This window comes from Manis pentadactyla, chromosome 6 (genome assembly GCF_030020395.1).
Source record: "Manis pentadactyla isolate mManPen7 chromosome 6, mManPen7.hap1, whole genome shotgun sequence".
Taxonomy (NCBI): Eukaryota; Metazoa; Chordata; class Mammalia; order Pholidota; family Manidae; genus Manis; species Manis pentadactyla.
In genome coordinates, this window is record NC_080024.1 from 14,120,153 (window position 1) to 14,129,677 (window position 9,525).

General features: G+C 42.9%; 1 protein-coding gene across 1 annotated transcript in view; it reads right to left on the reverse strand.

Moving 5' to 3' along the window:
* The window catches only part of ACSL3 (acyl-CoA synthetase long chain family member 3), a 64,058-nt gene extending 54,943 nt beyond the window's left edge, over positions 1-9,115 (reverse strand). The window contains exon 1 of the mRNA XM_036913927.2: positions 8,931-9,115. The gene's annotated coding sequence lies outside the window, so the exon portion shown is untranslated. The remainder of the gene's footprint in view (positions 1-8,930) is intronic.
* Positions 9,116-9,525: the final 410 nt, after the last annotated feature.

Consider the following 9,525-nt stretch of genomic DNA (forward strand, 5'->3'; position numbering starts at 1 on the left):
TAAAACACTACAGATCATACATAAAATACAGAACTTTTTTTTCTTCCAGCACCCTAGAGATGGATTACATGCACAGTCCAGAGCACAAGTGCCCTGTAAGACAGATGTCATCCTTATCCTAAAGAAACTGATGCTCAGAGGTTAAGCAACCTACTGTGGCTACAAAACTAGAATGAGGAAGAACCAAATTTGGAGATTCAAGCAAGAGCGCAGTCACTAAGCTCAAGTTTTTCCTTACTCCGCCCTATCACACCCACCTGACTCCTTATTCTGCGGTCTCATGAGCTCCCTCTCTGACCTCATCCCTCACTCCCAGCCAGCCACTATCTCCTACAACCCTCTCCATCTCAAAATGCTGTTGGAAAGAACAGGTATTCTGTTTATGCTTCAGAAAGTGATAGACAAACTAAATACACATTTTGAATTTCTAAGGGAGTACTATGCTGTCTAAATAGGCATCCGTCAGGCCTACTCTCAGAGCAAATGATGAATACAAATTCTTAAGACTCTAACACACTAGCAATATGGAAAGTTGTAATACTGAAGGAAAATGACTTAGGGAAATATTATTCATAGTGAATATGTAAAAAATGATTCAATGTACTATGACCCATGTGGTATAATTTCAATTAATGTTAATTCTGTTCCTAAACTAAAATTATGTCAAATATCTAAGATTAATTCATTCTGTTTCATTCTTCTTTTTTAAGAAACTAAAGTAATTTCCTTGCTTCATTTTAGAGCACTCAACTACCCCACATCTAGTCAAGAGAAGGCCAGAGAAGGATTTCTGGTGGTGCTATGGTAAAAAAGCCAAGGTCAAGGTCCAGAATGAGGATCACTGCAATCCTGGTAAAAGTAAAATAAGTAAAAATAAGGAATTTTTGTGGTTGAGGTAGGACTTTCATAGTTTTGGCCAAAGTGATAATGAATATTTTATAACACAAAAATGTTAGTGCAGGAAAATGACCTGATGTATTTACAAAATCAGTTTACAACTAAAATAATATTTACAAGGTTAAGAACTACCTATGTGGCAGTGTCCTTAGTATCTAATAAAATCCATGCAAATACCCCAATGGATTCCAAGTTTCAAACACATAAATGAACACACAGAGGGATGTGCACAAAACTAACTGATAAAGTTTCAAAGACACCTAAGAAAGAAATATGGCAGAGGTAACAAAAGTCCTGAGCCAAGTAAGAGGTGGAAAGGGAGTTAAAAGAAAAGGAACACTGATGGAAAAGCAGATCATAACACTGCTGAGCAAGAAAGGATTACAGACAAGGAACTGAGCTCCACAAAGGCTAAATGGTGTGGACAATGCCACAGGGCCAGGCATGATGCAGCCACAGAGGCAGTTAGAAACAGTCTGGGCCAGACTCCAACCACCCTTCTTGCAACAGCTCAGAACCCACATGGTTCTCTTCACTTGCTGGCTGTTTTGTCTCCTTCCTATTCCCAGAACCTCCCATTCATTCACCAATTACTTTCTGAGTCAAAAGAATCAATAAATAAATGGGCTTATGCAAAGTCTTTGTAGTTTTTGTTCTCAGAGTCTCTTTTTGCATCCCCCACCCAGGGATGTGATTTATCCTATACCTTCCCTAGTCCCCCAAAATAGTTGATGTTTAAATTTTTTTTTATATACAATCTTATATTGGTTTCGAATACACAACATAGTGGTTCAACAGTTACCCTTATTACTAAATTCTCACCCCCACTAATGCAGTTACTATCTGTCAACAGAATCATTGGCTATATTCTCCATGCTGTACTACATCCCCCTGACCAACTGATATATGATTCAGAGATTTTGTGCCCTCTTATCCCCCTTACACTCCACTTCAACCCTCCCCAATCGTAAACACCAGGCCTATCTCAGAGTCTATAAGTCTGCTGCTTTTTTCTTCATTTTGTTTTGTTTTATTTTTAAATTCCACAAATAAGTGAACTCAGATGGTATTTGTCTTTCTCCACCTGGGTTATTTATTTCACTGAGCATAATGCCCTCTAGGTACACCCATGTTGTTGCAAATGGCAAGTTTTCTTTTTTATGGCTGAATAATATTCCATTAGGTGTATATACCATCTTCTTTATCCATTTATCTATTCATGGAACTTTGACTGCCTCCATGTCTTGGCTACTGTAAATAATGCAGCTATAAACATAGGAGTGCATGTTATCTTTCAAATCAGGAATTTTTGTTTTCTCTAGGTAAATTCCTGTAAGTGGAACTACTGGGTCAAATGGTATTTTTATTTTTAATTTCTTGGGAAACCTCCAAACTGCTTTCCATAGTGGCTGCACCAATTGACATTCCCAACAGAGTTGGAGAGTTCCCTTTCTCCACATCCTCACCAACACTTGTTATTTCTTATCTTTTGGATAGTGGCTATTCTAACTGGTGTGAGGTCATATCTCATTGTGGTTTTCATTTGCATTTCCCTGATGATTAGGTATGTGGAGCATCTTTTCATGTGCCTGTTGGCCATCTGTTATCTTTTTTGGATAAATGTCTGTTAGGTCCTCCATCCATTTTTTAATTGGGTTGTTTTTTCTGTGTTGCAGCATTAGAGTTCTTTATATATTTTGATGCCTAAATTTTAACTGTCAATGCTCTTCCCCAACTGCCCTGACCTCCCCATTTGAGTACCTTTCTCAAATTCAACTCTTTCTTCAAATCCAATTTATGACTTAGTTTTTTGCTCAACTATCTTTTCTCTAGCTACCCTGGCCAAACATGATCTGTCCTCTGTATCACTCACTTCACATTAACCACATCTAGTATGTATCTTCACAGAGTTTGAACACTTTCATCCTTATGGAATTAATATTTCCTAGTCCCCTTTATATGATGCATGCTTTTATTTATAAGATGGGGTCACTCACATGCTGGATTCAGAATACCTTGTTACTGCTTATCAAAAAGGTACTTCCGAAGGACAGAAAAACAAAACAAAAAAACAAAGAAGCACAAGGTAACTTTTGGAGGTGATATGTCTATTACCTTGGTGATGGTTGCACAGGTATATATGCATGCCCAAACTTATCAAATTGTATATACTAAATATGCAGATTTTTGTATGTATGTTAAAGGACAGAGAAAGAGAAAGAGGAAGGAAAGAGGTGCAGAGAAAAAAGAAAACAAGAAAAAGAAACTAAGACGACAGAAGGGGGCAGAGAAACAAGCGAAGCAATGAACATAGGGGAATCACCCATGTGCCCTGAACTACTGTTCTTTTCCTCCATCTCCATAACCCTGTGAAGTATTAAAATCTTTGTTACAGAAGTTGAAATGGAAGGCTTACAAAGGTCAGACAGCCAGCTCAAATTTATGTAGCAAGTTTTACACACATAGATGGCAATTCCTTCTCCAGTCAACAACACAAAGTTGATGATGATATATTTAGAAACGCTACCTGAATCGTCAAGGAAGGTCCTATTACAAAAGGTATTTATAACTAACCAGAGGAGACTCATTATCTGAATGAGAAGTACCATGTCAACCTACTTTCAATGTGTTTTATATACATTTCCAGAAAATGAAAGCACAAGATAAATCCTAAATTATTTATGCTAAAATATTACAAAATCTAATTATGTCTCTCAATATACAGTTCTGTTCTTTTAGTATCTCTTCCCAATTTCCATTAACAAGCTATAATACACTGGACATTTCTCTAAAAATAAATTTATTTATGTGAGGATGATAAATGCTGTTGCAAAAGAGAAGGCAGTAATAAAAAGTGAATGGACAGACTTAAAAATAGTTCATATTCTAAAAATAAATGAAAACAGTATTTATTGAGCACTGACTATGTGCCAAGCACTTATCTCATATAAATCATTACAACAGTCTACAGGTAAATTCTATTACTATCTCTAGTTTACAGAAGAAATTACAGAAGATTAAATTCTAAAATGACAATGATAATGATTCCTGTGAAGGAATGATTAAAGGAATGAGAATGTATCCTACAGTATTTACATTCAAGTACAAGGAAAAATTCTAGTTAAATTATCTCAATTTAGTTTGTTACTCCTTTGGGAGGCACTAAACTATGCATAATTAAAACAGATACAAACATTGTCCCTAAATGTCATCACACCTCCTTTCCAGACATAATCATGCCCTCAGAGGCAAACTGTCACCCCACAGAGGAGGGACAGTACTAGGGTTTCTAGAACCAAGCTACCTGGGATGAGATCCATCTAGCACACTGAAGCTCCCCAGTGCATTGATTTCCTAAAATTTTAAACGAGAATGATAAAAAATCTATCTCACAAAACTGAGAAGAAAAGTAGCATAGCACCTGGCCAGAGAATGTACTTTAAGGGTGTTGCCTATTATCCTATTCCAAAAACCATTAGTTTAGAAAAAGAAAAACCAGGTTTTGATCAGAAAAACAGAATTAAGTGTGGTTACTTTCTGAATCAAATAGGGGACAGAAAAGCTGACCATGACATGACAGAATGGGCACCTTTGCACCTCTTGAGCAATCAACATTAGGACAGCAAGACAAGCTCTTTATTTTTCTAGCAATACTCTTTGATATTGTTAACATCTCTAATGTGTACATACCTGTGTACAAACACACCTGGTCCAAATTCAGAGTTAAGCATTCTATTGCCTAGCTCCCTTGTTCAGCTGGCAAAAGCCCAATTCATCTTAGCAAACTGGGCTACAACCTCCAGTTTTCCTCCACTGCTCTGTCTGTACTGATCATACCACACAGTAACACATCTGCTCTTAGACCTTCTTTCCCTACACTGTATCATGTTCACACGCTTCCTTCCTTTCACGAACCATCGATGCTTTGACAGCAGGGACTTATTAATCTTTTTAAAATTTCCAGTGCCTTAAAAGATAGGCACTAAATAAATATATGAAAGAGTAAACCAGTGCTCCCACAAATCCTTATAACACATCCCTTCACAAACAAGCAGAAACCTATACCTGGAGATGATTTACTCAAAAGGTTAGTTACTTAGGGAGCTGCAGTTCTAAATGAGAACTAGCAGAGCAGTTGAGCCCATGGAATCATCTACCAATTCTTTATTCCTCAAAATGGGGATTAGAAATATGTAAATAAACATACTCTAGCAAAAACAGAAGCTAAAATTTTAAATAAAAAGAATTAAGACACTTAAAATGTCACAAAAACAGCAGCAGTTTGAAAACTTTTTCTTATGACACTAAAAATAGCATGTAGGGAAGAAACCAGAAAATTTAATGCTTATTATGTCTCCTTTTTTAGAAGAGAAATAATCTGTAATCAAAAGTCAGATGGAAGTACGTATATACACCATTAAGGTGGATCAAATCAAGACCAAGTCACATATTATTAAATCAACGTCACAATGCTTGTGTAGTGAGGTTTTCTAAAAAGACTCTCACATGAGTCAGCTAAAACTGGGCCGACTTTTAGGAATTCAACAGCCTTTGGCAATTGTTTGGAAATCACTCAGGGCTGCAAGATAAGGTACCAATTTGTTTCAGGTCAGATACAGGGCTGCCTTTTTCCTATAGAACAAGCAGCCAAGGCACTGGCCTCACTTGTGCTTTGGATCCCATCCACTCCCATCTTCTCAGAAAACTTTGCACAAACACGTAAGTAACACTTTTCTCGTCTGTATTCAACATCTCCCTCTCAACTAACACCTTCCTGTTAGCATTTATAAACATACTGAAATCAAAATTCTTGCAGACAGTACTGTTCTTGCTGTCTCCGTCTTCCTCACCTTCCACTTGCTTCTGCTGCCTACCCCATCCCTACCTCCACACACCAACATCTCCTGGGAACGTCAACCATGACCTCAGAGGTGCTAAATCCAACGCTTCCTCCCACCCGAGCGCTCCTCAGCTGGACTGCTCGCAGCCCGGGCTGCAGGCACAGCTGCTCTGGTCGCGCTCACTTCTCTGGTCACGCCTCCGGTCTCCACCGCAAGCTCAACCTCCTCTACCCAGCTCCCTCCCAGGCCTCCAGTTCTTATCCCAGTCTCTCCACAGGCAATTTCACCCATGCCCTTGGTTTCAGCCATCACAGCTATGCTGATGGGTCCAAAATGGTAAACCAGCTAATCATCTGACATTTTCATCTGACATTTTCTCCTAATCCATTACTATAAATCACCATGTCTGGCAATTTTCCCTCTAAATCTCCATTTTCTCAATATTTCTACTCATGATATAAAGCTCCTAACAGGATCAAATGGGCTAATGTGATAGTACTTTGAAAAAGGTGGGGGGAGGAGACCCTAAGTCTGAATATGAGTATTCAAATTGAAATCTCCTTGAAAACAGGGTCTTTACCAAGTTCATTTTTTAATTAGTATATATGGTAGCCCTAGCACAGTGTTTTCCATGCAGGTGGCACTCAACTGCAATCAACTGTATTGGCTTAATACATGTTCAACATATTCACATATCTCAGTTTATATTTCCCAAGCCGTGTCATCATTTTGTCTCCTAAGAGGTGAGAATTTTAAGTTTAGTCACTATGTACACTATAAGTACACTGGTAACTATGATGCTTCTTATCTAAAATTAGAAAAACCTGCCACATTTTCTTGGCCTGGCTTGCCTGAAGTTATCCAAACACCACCCGCAGGTCCAAATCTTACATACAGATTCTTATTTCCCAACTGTTCACCTTGAGAAGAGAAAATTTAAGTACTACAGGAGTATTTAAGCTTTAAGCACTCTGAATGCAGGCAAATTGGCTGCTTGATGAAGTTCCCTATCCCATTTTCAAAACTTGCGACATGAGCTGGGCTCATTCTGGTTAGGAACAAACACCGAAATGAAAAGAACATTATGCTCAAAGTTCTCAAACTCTTGCATTATATACAGAGAATTACAGCTTCTGTATGCAAGGTTGTCATCCGGTAAAAATCTCACTGTATCAACTCAAACTCCTACATTTCAATCTAAATCACAATCCTCATTTTCACCTTCATTCATATACTACTTTTGCTTCCATGCACATAACTTGTTAGTTACATATTTATTTATATGATGATTTCCTTCATGTCTGTTTCCTTAATAAGGTCAAGGATCACATCAATTCTGTTCATTGCTGCATTCCCAGAACCTTACACGATCCCTGACATATACAGTAATTAAAAGGTTCTAACTAAGCAATTAATTGAGTGAGGAATAAATTAGCCATTTAAGCAGAACCAGATAGCAGGGAAGCACACAAGCATTAAGAAAGATCTTGAGGCTTTAAGATGTGACCCCTGCAAACCTGAGAGAACATGACTTTCCCCTCATAATTCGTCCATCCTTCATTTCTTCCATAACTTTTCTCCTTCCTTCCTTTCCTTCAAGAACATTTTAGACTCACAGAATTTTTCAGACTTAAATCATCCCATCCAAATGTCTTACAAATCCAGTAACTGAGACGCAAAGACATAAGGTGACTTGTCACCTTGACCCTTACATGAAATGAATGCACCCGTCCTCCCGAGAACGCGGCCATTCTATAGAACCAACCCTTTCTATAGAAGAGGATAGAAATAAGTCTGAAGAGAAAATGCCAGGAGGACTAGAGAAGCCTTAGTCATCCCTAAGGGCGAGAACTGCACGGAAGATAGCAGAAAACAAAAGAATAAAGTCTGTGCAAAACGACTCCCATGTCACACCTCCTCTTCCCTTTAAGAACCAAATACATTTAGGCACAAATCAGCAGTACCTACCTACAACTCTCAGAATAATCAGGGGAAACAAAAAAAGTGGTGATAATCATAAAAGAAGGTATTGCCAAACTACAGCTCCCTCGGCCACCCAAACAAAAATCCACCGTGGCGACTGTTCAGTCAGCCACCAAACAGAGGCAGCATACTGTAGTGCTAAGAAGTAAGAACTCTGGATTTTTAGAAAGGCAGCTCTAAATCCCAGCTTCTCCTCTTACTTGCTGTGATCTGGGGCAAGTTAACTGTCCAAACTGCAGTATCTCTGGCTGTAAAATGGGAATAACCATCATCCTGGAGGGTTAACAATGTGAAGACACTGTGCATAAAGGTCTTAGTACAATGCCTGGCATGTAATAAAGACTCAATAAATGTCACTATTTGTCATTTTATTCAGCTACAGTCACTTTCACAAGCCCTAGTCCCTCTCTAGTTTCCATATAATTTAAAAGATGCTGTTCTACCCTTTCTCTGTCTGAGGGGCCATATACATAACACCTTAGAGCACATTTTCTAAATAGACTGGGCAAACCGGCTCAATGTCTCAGAGCCTCACGGCCCTCATCGATGAAACGGGCCTATCATCCCCCCACCACCCACCCAGGTGTGCGGGTAGGACGCACTCCCGCAGACTTACACATTCTAGCGCGGATAGGTAAGGAAATTAAAATGCAAAAGCAAACCTGCAACCCCAACGCTACAGCTGTAAGCGCAGTCCCACCGCCACGGGCAACAAATACCAAGGTCGGCCCACCTCACATTTCCAATTGCTCGTCACGCCCCGCAGCGACAGACACCCCCGCCGCCCGCCCGTGGTTTCCCGATATCGCGCACGGTTTCCTCCCAGGGACCGCGCCGCGGCGGGTCTGACCACGCCGCCAGCACGCGCCCCGCCCCCAAGGAGCCGGGAGGGACCCCGCGCATCCTGCCTCCCACGGGCCGCGCGCGCTGAGGCTCCCCCCGCTCACGTGGGCCCCGGGCCGAGCCCACGTCACCCGCTCCCAGACCCCGCCGCGGCGCCTCCCACCTACCGGCCGCTGCTCCCACGCCACGGGCCGGTCACGGACCCCGCGGCCGCCTGCGCACACCCCGGGCGGCTCCGCGGCCACGTCAGACACCCGGGCCCCCGGGCCGGCCGCGGGCCGGGGTTGCCCTCAGACCCAGGCTGGCCGCACGCGGAGGCCGCGCAGCCACCCGGCCTCGCAGCTCCCACAACCGCGCCTCACTCACCGCGACCCTGGAGCGTCGGTTCCTCCGGTCTCGGGCCCGCGAAGGCCCGGCGGCGCCCCAGAGCATTCACGCCCCGTGCTGCCTGCTGGGGCCCCTGGCGCAGCTGCCGCGGCCACACTGCGAGGGCGCCGCCGTCCGCCTCCCCGTACCGGCCGCGGCGACAACGGTACGGCGGCTCCCAGCGCCGGCAGACGAGCGCCTGTTGAGCCGAATCGCCCGGGACGCACACCCAGGCCGGCGCTCGTTGCATATGCAGAGAGGCCGCCGCCCATTGGCCCGCGGGCGGTGGCGCGTGCGGGGCTGGGCCTATCGAATTCCGGCCGGGGAGCGCGGCGCGGGCGGCCCGGGGCGGGGCGGGGTTACTACAGGTCATTCGGCGGAGCCGCCGCGGACGGGACCCAGCCGCCGCCAGCGCGGGGCGGGGACCAAGTCGGTGGCGAGGGAGGGGACTGCGGCAGCTGGGGGAAGGGAGCCGGGCCCCGCGGCCGCGACGTGGGCGGAGGATAGGTTGGTCCCGCAGGGTCTGCAGGATGGTCATTCCGTGGGGAAAACAATCCTCTTCAAAAAAAAAAAAAAAACCCGATCGCAGTTCTTA